Here is an 18476-nt window from a genome sequence, read left to right on the forward strand (position 1 = left end):
GGCTTGAAATATCTTCAAAGCATTGGTTAATCTAGAAAAGATTAAAAATTAAAAAAAATATTTTTAACTGAAATTATTTAATTTTCATTTAATGTATTCTCTTCTTTGCTTTAGCATCCATTAACTCTCCCCAAATATCCATTTAACTGATTATCAGTTGCATTACTAGCTCATTTTCAGTTATGTCCAATCTGCTGTTAAACCCAACCACTGACTCCTCAACCTTAAATATTGTATTTTTTCAGTTCTAGAATGGTCAATTGATTTTTATACCTTCCAATGTTCTGCTAAAATCCCCAATCTCATCTGTTATCCTCTTCAACATATTAACCATGGTTGTTGTAAAGTCTACATCTAATTAGTCCTCTATCAGGAGCACTGTGGGTATGTTTCTATCGTCTATTGTTTTTCCTTTATTTTTTTCCTTATTTTCTTTATTTGTGTGCCTATTATTTTCAAAGGACTGTCAAACACTGCAAGTTTAAAATTGTAGAAATAATAACAGGCTTTAGTTGAAGATGATATAATCCCCAAGAGAGGATTTACCTGTGATAGACTGGGAGCATTTTGGGAGAACGTTCCTCCAAAGTTAGGGCTGAAAATGGTTCAAAGTTGAGCTTCAACCTGTACAAGGCTGACCTGTTTTGACTGCATCCTTACTCCTAGAGTGCAAGACTTCAAGATCCCCACGAAACATGGGAGATATAAAGTACCCTCTTTTGGAGAGCCTAGACCTGGATTTTCCTTTCTCTGAAGTCCTAACATTTTCAAAGACCCATTTCAGTTTCTCAGCCACTCATCCACCTCACCTGAAATCTACAGAAACCCATGGGGCTGAAACAGCCCTAAATGACTGGGTAATCCCTCTTATTCTTCACTGCCTTATTGGTTTTTCATGCCTTCAAGTAAGTATTCCTCAACTTCTCTCATTTTTCTCAGCAGGCAAGTTGGCCAAAATTTCCCAAGCTGCCATGCCTGAAAACATAAATCTACCCATAAATTTATTACTGAAGGCACAGGAAAACAAGTTCTAATCAATAGATCCACAAGGATCAGAGAAACAACAACATTAGTTCGTTGTTTGCTAGTTTTCAAAACTCAACCTTAAGATTTTATCTCCCAGCTCCAATAACTGAACCAAATTTTAATCATGTAAGCTGCATAGTATATAAGATGTTTGTTCTATTTATGCTTTTGTTGCAAATATCACTTGTACTTAGAAATGCAATAGGGCAAGAAACAGGAAAATTTTTTTCAATTGACTTCTCTGCATGTTCTCGACACCAACAATATACAATGTACAAATGTGACCTTTCAATCATTATTGCAATAATAGAATGTCCCATAAAGAGAAATGAATAGTTTGTTGGTCTCAGTGATTTCAAAACTATTTTAATACTTAGATAAGAAAAAGGGATATTTTCCCTGCAATTAAGGAAGATAATAAAATGATGCCATTACATAGTAAATTGCCACCTTTCAGAAAACTGTGTTTTTCTCCCTAGATTCATATCAATCAAATCTAAGGAGTGTCAGTTCCTAAGGACAAAGGACACATACTTTTTATTAGATAGTGAAGAAAACAAGTTATGCATATTTGTCCTTTATTTTTTCCCTTTTCATGCTTTATCATTTAAAAAGAAGGAACATATTTTCACAGAATTTTAACCTTCAACTCCTTCCTTATAAGTAAGAGATATCCCTCAGAATCTCTATCTTTTAACATGTCAGTGAAGGGTTTGGAGCTCAAGTGTTTGAAAGACCAAGATTCAAAAGTGGGTGGAGGCAGTGAGAGGAACAGATCGAAGGAAGGAAAAGGAAAAGAAGTACAAGGAAAGGCACAAGATGGAAGAATTTTCCCAAGAGGACAGGTTTCTAGGAATGTCTTAGTTGAGTCTACTATAAGAAAATGTTTACAAACAGCTGGAATTTATTGCTCATAGTTTTGGAGGCTGGGGAGTCTTAGATCAGGTGCCAACATGGTCTGGTTCTGGCGAAGCCCCTCTCCCAGGTTGCAGACTGCCCACTTCTCACTGTGTCTTCACCTGGCTGAAGGGGCTAAGCATCTCTCTGGAGCCTCTCTAATAAGGGTATTAATCCCATTCATGAGGGCATCACCCTCATGACCTAACCACCTCCCAAAAGCCCCACCTCCTAATACAATCACCTTGGGAGTTAAGTTCAACATATGAATTTAGGGAGACACATTCTGACCACAGCAAAAAAGAAGACCAAAATACACATAAATATGTGTACATAGAGTTAAAATATATCCCGAATCTTACAAAATGTACTTATTTTTATTCATCTAATTCACTCATTCAAAGTTAATTCAGAGTCTTTAATAAAAGTTGCATTTAAGAAAATCTTGATAGATTAGAACAGTCAAAAATGACCAAGATAAAATTTAATAGAGATTCATAAAACATTCTACACTTAGATTCGAAATACCATTTAAAATTATGAGTAAGGTACAATTGTTTATAAGAAACTCTACTTTTTTTATATATGCAAGATTAATGTGGGTATCAGAAGCATAAGCATCACAATATTAGGTTAAATTGAGAAAGAGTTATGATTTTCTCTGCAAACTACATGGGTCAGGCCACTTCAGCACATTCATATCAACATCAAAAAACTAAAGTACAATCTGCAAAGTGCCCTCACAATACTGAAATACACTGCAGTTTAAATCCACTGTATGAGAAAAAATTACAAAGGAACAGAGCTATGTAGCCTCAGGACAGAGGATGCAAGTTAAGGAAAGTGCAGTTTTGTTCAAACTAAGGTAAATGTTCTTAGCAACTTTAGCTATCAGAAAAGAAAAAAAAAGCAAAAGCTTCCTTTGACAGTTTGTGAATTGGTGATTACTGGACATTTTCACAAAATTGTGAAGGAGGACCCATCATCGTTTCATTGTTTCAGATGTATTTTATTTACGTTCAATGTAATCCCCATCCTTCCAAGATCTCCTCTCTGGCCAGTTTCCGGTTAGATGGTAGCACTGAGTTATTCATGCTGGATTTGGAAAGAGAGGGGAGGATGGGTTAGTCTCTAAGGACGAGGAGTTTTTCCTGTGCTCTCACTGCAGGTGGCTGAGATCACTGGTAGCCCCTTCCTGCTGTTATCGGGTGATCTAAGTGTCCTCTGGAGAATCCTCACTCTGTGCAAAAGATGCTTTCCAGTCGTATTCCCTGGACTAAGCCTCTTCTTACTCAGAATTCCTAGAATGGCCTGCATTTCCCCCCTAATCCACGATTGAATGGGCGTTACATCACCTGAGTTCCACAAAGCACACTGTGAGATACATATGTAACTGTAAATAAAATAATTGGTGGAATAAGAAGTTAGTTTCTCTTTCATATATTTATTTATTTGACTCAAGGACAAATATGTTGTCATATAATGTTTCCAAAAAATGTTATCCTTTTAAAACTCATGCACTTGATACACTGGTTCGAGAAGCAAATTTTATATATATTTGCTGATTACTCTTAAAAAGTGAAACATTGGCTACTTTTGAACTCTTCCATTAATAAAACTGGAACATGAGTAAAATCATCTGTCACTAGTTTTCTACTCCCATTTTTAACGTCTGAAAAATTAAACCTGTCAGATTATATTCAAAGTACTGTTTTCCATTTGAAGTTTTATTTCATTTGTGAGTTTTGCTTTCAGTCTCAATATAGGAAGAAGGGTAAAGCCAAGTATATAACTGAGATATGGGAACAGCCTGTCCAAACGTGCAATCAATGGGAGGAAGCCACTAGTTTCGGCTCATTTTGAAAGGTTACTTGTAGGTGTTGAACTCAGAATTATTCCTACACTTAAGGGAAAACTTGTCAATCAGAGATCAGAAATCAGGCTACAAGGACATTAAGCTGGAAAATATGGACAAGCAAGAGGAACGGTCCAGAAACTCAGGTAGGCAAGGGGGGTGCAAAGTCAGGATGGGACTCATGGAGCATTGAGAAATTATTGAAGATTTTTCTTACAAGATGTAAAGATCAAAGTAAAAGGTGAAAAAGAAAACACTGGGCAAAGTAAAGATCAGTGAGAGAAGTAAAGTTGCAGCTTGAGGCTGGGAATAAACATCAAAATTTTCCCACTACATAAATACACACACACACACACCATACAATAAGAACATGCCATTGTGTGAGATAGTGTAATGTCAAATATAATGTTAATTGATAATAATGTCAAATAAATGTACAGGTTCATTTTTCAGGACCCAGTCTGAATTTTAATAATGCTTTAACTGTTTCCTTTCCATAATCCTAATTAACTTCATCTTTTTTGTACATGTCTTAGCCACCTTACTTTTGGAAGATGGGACACACTTTTGTGCAAAATTAGGAAATTATTGAAAGAAACTACAGTCCTTTATTGGTCTCTATCCCCTGCATAAAAACTAAAACAATTTTCCCTTCACTAATTCTTTATCTTTGCTTTAGTGCTTTGGATTTAGTTCATGATATCGTTAAAAAGTATTTCCTGTAAAAGTCTTTTTTTCCTTGCCCTCATCACATTGAACATTCACAGATTTATTTAGTAGTATTTGTCAGGTTTTTTTCGGCCACTCCACATGTCATGCAGGATCTTAGTTGGAACACATGCCCCCTGCACTGGAAGCTCGGAGTCTTAACCACTGGATCACAAGGGAAGTCCCACTTGTGATGTTTTTATAAGGTATAATATGTTTAATGGATTATAGTGAAAAGCAGAATCTCATTAGACTTTGATGTTGTCAATGAAAATAATCAATAAACAATCTATAATAAGAATAGAAAAAAGCCAAACTGAGGACTACCCAGAAGACAGCCTCTTGGATAACTCTACAAAGCTGCTCCAGAGAAGCAAGGTTTTCATCACAGTTTCATATCTTGTCAGAACAAAGAACATTAAACAAGTCAGGTCTACATTTCTTCAACGTTTTAAAAAAAGAATGGACAAGCACGTACACAGCAAGTCAGCATGGCCTTGGCACCTGGGAAGGGAGTTATAATCAAAGGAGGACCAGGAAGAGAGGCATTTAATCTTTCTTTTTAACATAGACATTCTTTATTTCTGGTCAGTGCGCCCTCTTCTTAAAGCAGATGTACAATGTATGTATGATAGGCCACAGAAAGGCTATTTTAGTTAGCAAAAAATTCAAGTTAACTCCTGTGTAAGCCAGAATGACTTCCCTGTATCTCAATATGTGTATATTTCTTTTATCAATGCTAAAAAACAACATTTAATTTCCAGCTTTGCTACTTAATGAATTATGATTCTAAAATTGTAATAATAGTGTCCAGCCCTTGGAAGGCGTTGGGAATATTGAGACATCACGGGTAAACCTCCAAGCACATCGAGTTAGCCCCTGCTCAATTAATACTCATTCTTTCCTCTTTCCCTTGAGACAAATTTTTAAGTTTCTCAGAAATAGCAGATCCCAAATTCCTCTCACCTGTGTTCACACATATCCAGTTCAGAGTTTCTCAATGTATCCAGAGATCACCTGCTTCAGAATGACTGTGCTAGTTAAAAGAAAAAGAATTCATGAGTTCCAATTCTGGAGGTATCTTCGGGACTAAGAGACAGAAATCTATGTTTTTACAAGCTCCCACATGCTATTGATGTTTGAGAGCAATTAAACCACACTTTCCATAACAGTTGACTACTGAAATTGTCCACTTCAATTCTATATAGAAGAAAATCATGAAAAATAAACTTTTTTTAAAGTTTTAAAAATGGACATGAGGATTAATTGTAGAAAATAACACTGGGTGGACAAATAGGGCATGCTGACAGATAAGGAGGTGAAACGTGGGACCTAGCTGACTTTAGAATTTAAGGAAGGGGCTAAAATACATTCTTGAAAGTGCATATTAAATGGAGAGGCTTCATGGTTTCTGTGTAGCTTAAGCAATGCAATAACTGCATTGTGTGCTGTGAGCGGTCAGTTTCTTTTTCGTCATCTTAACAGCCTAAGATTCCTGCTATCAAACTGACTCAGTTTCCAACCATGTTCTTCAGTGCCCTTCATCCTCAAGTGTCCACCTTACAAATGCACCAGACCGCAGAGGTGCAGGAAAAGAGAATCTTGATTTTCTTTTCCAAAGCTTCCAAATTGTATGGTCTCTCCGAAAAGATTCAAAGCTTTCCATAAATGATTTTAAGTGAGACCAATCTCAGGTTTAGCAAATCAGTTATATTTTAAATCCTCTGGGATACAAACAGAGAAAAGTTGTCTTCAGGGAAGTTAACAGGCATATTTTTAGATTTTTTAAAATGTGGACAGAATGCATATATGAAAATACTCAATTTATTTTTCTTAATCCCATTATATTGCATTTTCCTTCCCTCAAGTTTGATAACTGGTTTCCCTACTTTCTCTTCCAAATTAATTATTTAATGTTTCATTATAACATTTATCAAGATCAAATTGAATCACAGCAGTTCAACACTGAGTTAGTTTTCTCAAATCATCCAAAAAATTGATGATCATTCCCTTTATTCCTCTAGGCCACTGTCAAGTGTCATATTTTCCTAATAGCAAACTATTATTTGGTTCTTTGAAAACTGTGCTTATTATCGCACTACTGGGCATATACCCTGAGAAAACCATAATTCAAAAAGAGTCATATACCAAAATGTTCATTGCAACTCTATTTATAATAGCCAGGACATGGAAGCAATCTAAGTGTCCATCAACAGATGCATGGATAAAGAAGATGTGGCACATATATACAATGGAATATTACTCAGCCATAAAAAGAAACAAAATTGAGTTATTTGTAGTGAGGTAGATGGACCTAGAGTCTGTCATACAGAGTGAAGTAAGTCAGAAAGAGAAAATCAAATACCATATGCTAACACATATATATGGAATCTAAGAAAAAAAAAAGTCATGAAGAAGCTAGGAGTAAGACAGTAATAAAGACGCAGACCTACTAGAGCATGGACTTGAGGTTATGGGGAGGGGGAAGGGTAAGCTGTGACAAAGTGAGAGAATGGCATGGACATATATGGACATATATACAGTACCAAACGTAAAATAGATAGCTAGTGGGAAGTAGCCGCATAGCACAGGGAGATCAGCTAGATCTACCCTAGAGGGGTGGGATAGGGAGGGTGAGAAGGAGGGATTCACTTTGTTATAAAGCAGAAACTAACACACCATTGTAAAGCAATTATACTCCAATAAGGATGTTAAAAAAAACAAAAAAAACTGTGCTTACTAAATGACATACTATTTGGTAAGTTCCTGCTTCAAATGTCTAAATTCAGTCATAATGGACTATAGGCCCATTAGTAAAATATACTGTTTAATAATAACACCTTCCATTTAAAAGCATTTTATAAAGTACCTCATTCCATTTATTTTTTAAATTTATTTTTGCAGAGTTGAGAGGCAGACAAAATTATTGTCCCTGTTTTACATACAAACAAAATTTAAAAGGTTAAAAATGGATTAACACAAGTTCATATGGCTACTGAGTGGTAGACCCAGAGCCTAAGAGAACCCAAGCCTTCTCATTCAGATTCACTGGTCTCTGCCTTGTACCAGCCTCTGGTTGGTACCACTTTACCACCTCTAGGTGATAACTGGGAACAGTACAGTCCAATCTGTTTAACTCCCAGTTGTAACTTTAGTAAACATATAAAGATATGAAGTAAATACAACACTGTAGACATAGTTGGACTATAGTGAGGGGCAATCAGATATTTGACCCAAGAAGTGTAGCTATTCTGAATTGTTTGCAAGTTTTATGAGGGACCACATTTTAGAAATAGCTACTGAATTTGAACTCTATTTTTCCCCTAATCTGATATTTTATTGGTAGAGAAACACAGAACAAAAGTTCATCTAAAGCAATTGAGCAAGTAGTCCAGTGGCCTGACATGGTCCCTAGGATCCTGGTCACAGAGCTTGCACGGTGGTCCACAGCTAAGGATTGATTTACCTGAACAAGTTGTGGTTGTAGACCTTGAATAAATCCAGCTTATCCTGATTGTCCAATAGTCTGTTTAGAATGTAAACTCAGTGGTCAGTATTTCTTTTATCTCAGAGATTAAAAACAATACTGCATTGTAGACATAGAAAACAAATTTATGGTTACCAAAGGGGAAAGGGGGTGAGGGAGGGATAAATTAGGTGTTTGGGATTAGCAGATACAAACTACTATATATATAATAAATAAACAACAGGGTTAAAAACAACAAACACAAAAACCCCCACAAAAACAAAAACAATACTGCATTGTAAAGAGCACAGAGACAGTGTCCAAAACCCTTCAAAGTCCCTTTCCACTTGGTGACCTGGAACAACCTAAATGTCACCAAGGCTCAGATTCCTTGACATTGACACAGATTCAATGACAACTCTGTAGGCAGGCCAAACACCTAATACATATGCGATCTGTCATATTTACCACTTGTGATTATTTTATGTTAATTAGATATTTGATTATTTATGTGTGCAAAGAGCACTGCTGTAGTACATAAAGACAAAACTTCCATCCTGGTTTTGCCGTGAACTGGCCATTTATCCTTAAATAGGTCACTTCTTCTCTCTGGGTCTCATTGTTAAAATGAAATGGCAAATCAACACCACAATGAGATACTGCCTCACATGTGTCAGACTGGCTATAATCAAAAGACAGCAAATAACAAATGTTGGAGAGGGTGTGGAGAAAAGGGAACCCTCCTGCACTGTTGGTAGGAAAGTAAATTAGTACAACCACTATGGAGAACAGTACAGAGGTTCTTCAAAACCTTAAAAATAGAACTACCATGTGATCTGGCAATTTCACTTCTAGGTATTTATATGAAGAAAATAAAAATATGAATTTGAAAAGATATATGTACCCTGTGTTCACTGCAGAATTATTACAATAGCCAATGTATGGAAGCAACCTAAATGTCTATCAACAGATGAATGGATAAAGATGTGGTGTATATATGATAGAATATTATTCAACCATATAAAAAGAAATCTTGCCATTTACATCAACATGGATGGACCTAGAGGGTGTTTTGTTAAGTGTAATAAGTCAGACAGAGAAACATAAATGCCCTATGATCTCACTCATATGTGGAATCTGAAAGCAGAACAAACAGACCAAACAAAAAGAAAACAGATTCATAGATACAGAGAACAAAATGGTAGTTGCCAGAGGAAAGGGGGCTGGGGTCGGGATGAAATAGGTAAAGGGGGGCAAACCTACAGTTTTAAAATAAATAAGCCACAAGTGATGTAACATACAACATAAGTAATATGGTCAATAATATTTTAATAACTTTGTATGGGGACAGATGGTTACTAGAATTGTTTCATAATGTATGCAAAGGTCAAATCACCATGTAATACACCTGAAACTAATATAATAGTGTATGGTAACCATATTTCAGTTTAAAAAAAAAGAAAAGAAAAAATAAAATTACCTTTCAAGATATTAGATTTAAAAATAAAATAAAATAGTTTCTTTTTCCAAATATGCAACTACTATTCTTTAATGATTTACTTCTAAGTTGCTAGAATTTAGTTTTACAATCTTTTATTCCCCTCACACAAAGATTTTCAAGCACTAGCTCTCAGTGTATTTGTAAATAAATGCTCTATAAGATTAGTTATATTCCTAGCTACCATCTCTATATAGATTTTTACATCTGAATAGCATAACCTCTTATATCAACTCAGCTGGGAACTGACCAAACACTTACAGCCTAAAGTATATGGAAAAATCACTTAATATGAGAATTAATTTATGGAAGAGTAAGATATCCTCTATGTTCATCAGAGTAGGGGCTGCCTGTCTTTTCTTAAAAGATTCTGTTGTATTACTTAGTTGAATATAGCTCAAAACACTGAAATGGGGGAGATTTTAACAAAAGATATGGCTGCTGTACTATCTAGTAAACTTAAAGTCAGTAATGTTTTAAGGGAAATATCTGTTAATCAAAATAAATTATAACTTGGTTTACTTTTTGCAAACTTTTTCCAACTTATCAGTTAGCAGTATAATACAGAAATATTTTTAAGAACTGTATTTTAAAGGTGGAATAAAGCCCAAGCACAGGAAATGCTTGTTTTCCAAGTACAGGAATAAGTTACTTTATGTCCACCACAAGCACAGCTTGCTCTATTACTCACAAGTTTCACATTCAGCCAAGGTCAAAGCATACATTCCCACATCACCTTTGGAAACTTTGTAGTAAGGTTTGCTATAAATTCACCTTTATTTTATGAGCAGGTAGTTTTTCATTCCTCTTAGAAAAAAGAAAATGGCTTTCGGAGGTTGATTCCTTGCTACCATAAATTTTTAATCGTTACTGAGCCCTCACCAAGCACAGAGTCATTTGTGAAGAAGTAAATGTTTCTGTAGTTTGCATAGCACAACCATCACTGGTGAGCATCAGATGATCACCCCACCTCTGCTTCCACATTTTAAGAAGGAAGCATAGAAACTGAAGACAATTTACAGTACAATGAAAGGAAGAAAAGAAGGAAGGAAGGAGGGAGGAAGGGAAGGAGTTATAAAAATAGAACCTAAAATGGTAGATCAGGCGATTAAAGTTACCTGGGTGTTATGGACAGAAGTGTGTGCCCCCAAGATTTGTATATTGAGATTCTAACCCCTAGTACCTTAGAATGTAACTTTTTTTGTAGATTGGGTCTTTAAAAGGTAATTAAATTAAATTACATCATTAGGGCAGGCGCTAATCAAATATAACATGTCTTTATAAAAAGGAGGTTAGGACACAGACACACAGGGAGGGAAGACCATGTGAAGACACAGGGAGAAGATGGCTGTATGTAAGCCAAGGAGAGAGGCCTCAGGAGAAACCAACCTTGCCCACACCTTGATCTCAGACTTCTAGCCTCCAAATCTGTGAGAAAATATATTTTTGTTGTTTAAGTCACACTCAGTCTCAGATACATTGTTGTAGCAGCCCACCAAACTGAAACAGTGGGTAATGGAAAGAATACTGTGTATCAGTTTAATATATGTGTTTAATTAGAAGATTCACTTAATGGATAGTTTTCATTAAATGTATCGGATACATAATTGGGTGAAAGGAAAAGGGCAAATAATTGGACTTTTCCATCATTTTTTTAAGTCAACTGTTAGGTTATTGCAATACATTAGATTAAAATATTCATTATAATTTTTCATTAATGAAAGTGTTGATATCAACTTCATAGACAAAAAAAAAAAAAAAAAAAAAACCCAAAATACAGCCTCCATTCAAAAATCAATCAATCAAGTGACATCACTGAGCAAATTTATGGACAATGTTTTCAGTCCTGATTTTGAAAATCACCCTTAAAGACATAACAGCCTGTCTTGAGAGAGGGCTTTACCATACTGAAGAACTGATGGATCTCACTTCCTACTTGAACCTCACCTGAAAAACCCAAAGATCTTTTATACTTAAAAGATTTCTTAAATATGTAATGAAAAATAACACAGAACTAGTAAAATGAAGGGAAATTTTACAAAACAGTGAATCAAGCCTTTTATGAGATTGAATTTTTGGTGTTGAAAATATCAAGATCTAACTGATAATTGCTTTAAATTCATGAGGATTTATTGGTTTATATAACTAAAAAGTCTAGGGAAGGAACTTAAGCATGGTTTGATTCTGAGGGTCCCTAAATTGCCAGATTTCTATCTCAAGTTCACAGTAATTCTCTCAGCCCTGTTTTCCTTCACGTGCCAAATACATCCCCTTATGTCTCTCTACATCATAACAAAATAGATGCCTCTGTTACAGGCTTTGTTTTCAGATGACACATAGTCTTTACCTTGAGATAATCGCTCCAATTGCGGCCCACGACCAGCATCATCAGCATCACCTACTAACTTGTGAAAAATTTAAATTCTAGGTCATTTGTCAGGTAATTAGAACAGGAAACTTTACAATTTATCAGATCTCTGAATAAGAATTTCTGGGATTGGGCCCCAAAATCTGTCTTAACAAAACCTCCAAATGATTTTAATAAACACTAAATTTTGAGAAGCACTGTTCCAGAGCAGTGGTTTCAAATCTGGTTGTATGTAAATATCACCTGGGAGAGACTTTAAAATAATAACATGGCCTGAGTCCCATCTCAGAGATTCTAATTTTGTTGGTCTGAAGCAGGAACCAGGCAGTCTTTGCTTTGTATGCAGATTTCAGTTACACAGTTTAGTCAAATAACACCAGCGCCCAACGACATGGCTGAAATTTCAGTTGCAATGGCGCATTAGCTGCCAGTAATCGCATAAGAGGCAAATTTCACTGCTGCTTCTTCAGCCCACAAATCCCTGTGTGAACAACAAATGTGCATTGGAATTGGTGACCCCACTTTTTCTAAAGCAGGTCTGAGATTGGTCACGGCATGTCCATTATTCAGTTCTCACACAGAGCAAATGCGTCTCTCAGTGATATACCCACGTGGTATTATAAAAATGGATTATCACAAAAGGAAATTGGCCAACAAAGCTAAAGGGAAGCAAAGAAAGGAAAAGTGATAATGCTGCAAGTGAAATGCAAGTTAAATATAAAAGAATTTTAAAAGAAATAGCTGACAGTGGGAACATGGTCTCTGCTGCTGTTGCACAGACTCTAGAGGTGAAGCCAGAGGACCTCAGTGAAGGCAAAGTTACAGCATAGACAAGGAAAGTGGTGTGAAAGGAGGGACAAAGTCTTCCTTGAGGAAGTGACATCCACAAAAAGTTTCACGTTGAAGAAACTCTTGGAGATATTTCACAACTTTGGACACCCAAAGGGTAAAATGTTGGAAGCTGATCTAAACTCAGAAAAGAGCATGAAGGGACTTCCCTGGTGGTGCAGTGGTTAAGAATTCACCTGCCAGGGCTTCCCTGGTGGCGCAGTGGTTGAGAGTCCGCCTGCCGATGCAGGGGACACGGGTTCATGCCCCGGTCTGGGAAGATCCCACATGCCGCGGAGCGGCTGGGCCCGTGAGCCATGGCCATTGAGCCTGCGTGTCCAGAGCCTGTGCTCTGCAACTGGAGAGGCCACAACAGTGAGAGGCCCGTGTACCGCAAAAAAAAAAAAAAAAAAAAGAATCCACCTGCCAATGCAGGGGACGCGGGTTCGAGCCCTGGTCCGGGAAGATCCTACATGCCGAGGAGCAACTAAGCCTGTTCACCACAACTACTGAGCCTGCACTCTAGAATTCATGAGCCACAACTACTGAAGCCTGTGCACCTAGAGCCCATGCTCTGCAACAAGAGAAGCCACCACAATGAGAAGCCTGTGCACCGCAATGAAGAGTAGCCCCCCATCACTGCAGCTAGAGAAAGCCTGCACACAGCAACAAAGACCCAACGCAGCCAAACTAAATTAAAAAAATAAAGAAAAAAAGGGCTTCCCTGGTGGCGCAGTGGTTGAGAGTCCACCTGCCGATGCAGGGGACACAGGTTTGTGCCCCAGTCCGGGAAGATCCCACGTGCCGTGGAGCAGCTAGGCCCGTGAGCCATGGCCGCTGAGCCTGCGCATCCGGAGCCTGTGCTCCACAATGGGAGTGGCCACAACAATGAGAGGCCTGCATACAGCAAAAAAAAAAAAAAAGGAGGTATGTATGACCAGAAAAAGTAGATTTCAGAGCAACAAATATTATTAGATATAAACAGAATCACTACATTGATCATAAAGTGTTGATTTATCAAGAAGACATCACAATCTTAAGTTCTACCTCTGATTACAGAGCTTCAAAATATGAGAAGGGAAAATTTATAGAACAGCAAGAAGAAACAGACAAATCCAAAAACTTTAGTTGGATATTTCAACACCTCTCTCTCAATAATTGATAGGACAGGTAGAGAACATATCCATAAGTATATAGAAAACTTGAAAAATGCTATAACCCAAATGACAATTAACATTTATAAAACATTTCACACCATGGCAGAATACATATTGTTTTCAAATGCACATAGAACATTTACCAAGATCAACCATATTCTGGACTATAAAACATGCCTTAATATATTTACCAGGATTAAATTAATAAATTTTTCTCATGACAGTGGAATTAAATTAGAAAAAAAATCAGTAAGAGAACTATATCTGGAAAATCCTAAATATTTGGAAATTAAGTAGCCTATGTTTCGAAGAACAAACAAAAGAGAAATTAGAAACTGCATTGAACAAAATTAAACACACACTAGCAAATTTGGTGAGATGAAGCCAAAGTAGTATTTAGAGGGAAAGTGTTAGTATTACAAGCTGATTTTAGAAGAGAAAATGTCTCAATTTAAAAAGCTCAGCTTCCAACACAGAAAACTAGAAAATAAGGAGCAAACAAAACCCATAGTTAGCAGAAGATGGGAAATAATAATTATGAAGGCAGTTATTAATGAAATAGAAAGCCAAAAATAATATGTAAAGCAATGAAATAAAAAGCCATATTTCCAAGAAATTTTTAAAAATCACAAGCTCTAGACAAACTGCTCAAGAATAAGAGAAGAAACAAATTACCAATATTAGAAATGAGAGCAGTAACATTACTACAGATTCTACAAATATTAAAATAATAATAAAGGAATATTAATAACTTTATGATAATATATTCAACTTAGATTATATAGATAATCTTTTTGAAAGAATAAACTATTAAAAAAACCTCCTAAAATAGATAATCTAAATAATTCTATGCTATTAAAGGAAGTAAATTTGAAGTTTACCAAAAAATAAATAAATAAAAACTTCTGGCATGGATAGATTTGATGGCAAAATTTATCCATATTTATGGAAGAAATAATACCAAATTTTCATAAACTCTTACAGAAAAATTGAAGAAAACACTCCTCAGATGATTTTATGAGGCTATTATTAAACTAATAGCAAAACCATACAGACATTACAAAAAAAGAAAACTATAGCCCAATATCCCTTATAAACATATTTTAAAAAATTTTAACAAACCAATTCAAAGGGCAATACATCATGACCAAGAGGGAGATTATCAACATTGATTTAACATTTGAAAAACAATGTAGCACCATTTAACAGATTCAAGAACAACAACAATAAATCATCATCTCAATAGGCAGAAAAAGCATTTCACAAAATTCAACATCCATTCCTATTAAACACACTTAGCAAATGAGAAATAGAACTGAATATTCTCAGCTTTATAAAAGGCATCTTGAAAAAACCTACATTTAATATCATATTAATAATGAAAGACTGAATACTCTGACATCAGGATCAGGGTCAAGTTTAAGATGCCTGCTCTCAGCACTATTATTCAACATTATACTGGAAGTTCTAGCCATGGAAAAAGGGGAAAAAACAATAGAAAATAATAAAATGAACCCAGATCAGAAAGAAAACAAAATTGCCTTTGTTCAAAGATTCATGATCATCAATTAAAAAAAAAACACTATGGAATCTGCAGAAATGGTCCTAGAATTCATAAATGAGTTTAGCAAATTTGTAATAGACAAACTTAAAATTTAATTATATTTCCATGTATTAATTGTGACAAATGGAGATTGAAATTTAAAAACAATGATATTAACAAAAGGATTTAAGTACATAAAATGTGCAGTTGTACATTTTACAAAGTTATACATTTTACAAAAGTATATGAAAGTTTTATAAACTGAAAACTAAAAACAACTGCTGAGATAAATTTAAAAATTAACTAAATGTATAGATATACTGTGGTCATGGGGTCAACTCTTCCCAGGTTGATCAATAAACTCAACACAATCCTGTGAAAATCTCAGTAGACTTTCGGTAGCAATTGACAATATCTTTCTAAAATTGTATGGAAATACAAAGAACCTAGAAGAGCCAAAACAGCTCTTTAAAAGAATAACAAAGTTGGAAGACTGAAACTACCTCATTTCAAGGATTACTATAAACCAATAATTAAGACAGTGGTGTATTCTGTAAATATACAAAATAAGATATTTTTATCTTATTAAACCCACACATATATGGACAACTGATTTAAAATGGTGCTAGAAAAATTGGATAGCTATATGAAAAAGAAAATATAAAACTTGACCATGACTTTATACCGCATTTAAAAAATTAAGTCAAAATATATCCAGTTCTAAATGTAAAACCCAGAATTATGACTTCTTAAAGGAAACAAAGGGGAAATGCTCAGGATCCCTTGATTTGTCAAAATTTCTTAGCTGCAATATAAAAAGTGCATTCGTTTAAAAAAATTGATAAATTTGACTTTTTCAAAGTTAAGCATTAAGCTCTTTGAAAGACATTGTTAAAAGAATGAAAAGACAAGCTTCAAATCTTTCCAGATTGGACACTTTAAATAGGTATAGTTTACTGTGTGGCAATTATTCCTCAATAAAATCTAAGGAAAGAAAAAAGTCATGAAGAACCTAGGGATAAGACGGGAATAAAGACACAGACCTGCTAGAGAATGGACTTGAGGACATGTGGAGGGGGAAGGGTAAGCTGTGACAAAGTGAGAGAGTGGCATGGACATATATACACTACCAAACGTAAAATAGATAGCTAGTGGGGGGCAGCTGCATAGCACAGGGAGATCAGCTCGGTGCTTTGTGACCACCTAGAGGGGTGGGATAGGGAGGGTGGGAGGGAGGGAGACGCAAGAGGGAAGAGATATGGGAACATATGTGTATGTATAACTGACTCACTTTGTTATAAAGCAGAAACTAACACACCATTGTAAAGCAATTATACTCCAATAAAGATGTTAATAAAAAAGAAAAACACAAGCCAGAACCTTGAGAACATATCTAATAATCATTTGTCTATCAAAAGATTTGTATCTAGAACAAGCAACTTCAATAACAAGAATATGAACACCCTTCCAAAAAAAACCCAAAAAGGTAAGAAAATAGCCAAAAACTTTGAACAGACATTTCACCAGTAATAGTATATGGATAGCATGTAAGCATATGAAAAGATGATCAACATCATTAGTCATTAGGGAAGTGAAAATTAAATCCACAAAGTCTAAAATTTAAAAAGTCAAGCATATCAAATATTGGCTTTATAAGATTGAAACCCACATGGATGGCAAATGAGAATGTAAAATGGTATATCCTCTTTAGAAAAAAGTTTGGTTGTTTCTTGAAAGTTAACTGTAAAGCAATTATACTACAATAAAGATGTTAAAAAAAAAGTTAACCAGATATACATCATATGACCCAGCCATTTCACTACAGGGTATTACCCAATAGAAAAAAAAGGCATATATTCACACAGATTTTTTTCTGAATATTCATAGCATTTTTATTTGCAATAGCCCCAAACTAAAAACAACCCAATATCCATGAATATGTGAATGGTAAAGGAATCATGGTATGGAATGGAATATTACTTAGCCATAAAAATAATAAATTATTGATACACCCAACAACAAAGATACAGCTCAAAACAATTATGCTGAGTGAAAGAAACCAGGGAAAATATTACATAATACATTATTTCATTTATATTAAATTCTATAATATGCAAGCTAATGTATAGTGACATAAAGCAGGTCAGTGGTTGCCTGGAGATAGAGGTGGTTGCAGTGAAGGGAATGAGAAAGGTTTCAAAGGTGCCCCAGGAAACTTTTGGGAGTGAAGGATATATTTATCTTGATTGTGGTGATTCTCTCATAGGTGTGTACACATATGCCGAGACTTATCAAAGTTTACACTTTATTTGCAGTTTGTTGTATGTCAATTTCACCTCAGTTAAGATGATACTAACCAGAGAGAGACAGACAAACAGAGAGAAATTAATTTTGTCTCATAAATTGACACATCTTTTTTTTTTTTGCGGTACGCGGGCCTCTCACTGTTGTGGCCTCTCCTGTTGCGGAGCACAGGCTCCGGACGCGCTGGCTCAGCGGCCATGGCTCACGGGCCCAGCCGCTCCGCGGCATGTGGGATCTTCCCGGACCGGGGCACGAACCCGTGTCCCCTGCATCGGCAGGCAGACTCTCAACCACTGCACCGCCAGGGAAGCCCTAAATTGACACATCTTTAATGCTATATTAACTCTCAATTTTCTGTTATTCTTTGCTGTATATTCTCAATCAGCAACTGAACTGACATCTTAGGCCTAATTTTTACGAAGATTATTTCCTATACACCCTTGAGTTTTGTGATTTTTTCTGTAAGTTGCTAATAAACTACTGAAGTATAAAATAGTACTAATATCGAAAATAATTTCCAAATGCTTTAGTGACAAATGTTCTTGGTTTATTTCTTAGATCTCCTGACTTATTTAGAATAATTAGCAAATTAAGCATAGAATTCTGAAGTAAAGGATTAACATTTTAGTAGACATCAGCCTTCATACAGTTTCACAAAAATATATGAAAAAAATAATAATTACATATTTAGGTGAAGGTAAGTTAAATAAGACGGTATTATATGCAGTTTGTTATATGTCAATTTTACCTCAGTTGAGGTGAGAGAAAATCCACAGATAATTAAAATATTAACCAAAATATACTAGTGTATTCAATATTTTTTCTT

Source organism: Orcinus orca, chromosome 10 (assembly GCF_937001465.1).
Source record: "Orcinus orca chromosome 10, mOrcOrc1.1, whole genome shotgun sequence".
Lineage (NCBI taxonomy): Eukaryota > Metazoa > Chordata > Mammalia > Artiodactyla > Delphinidae > Orcinus > Orcinus orca.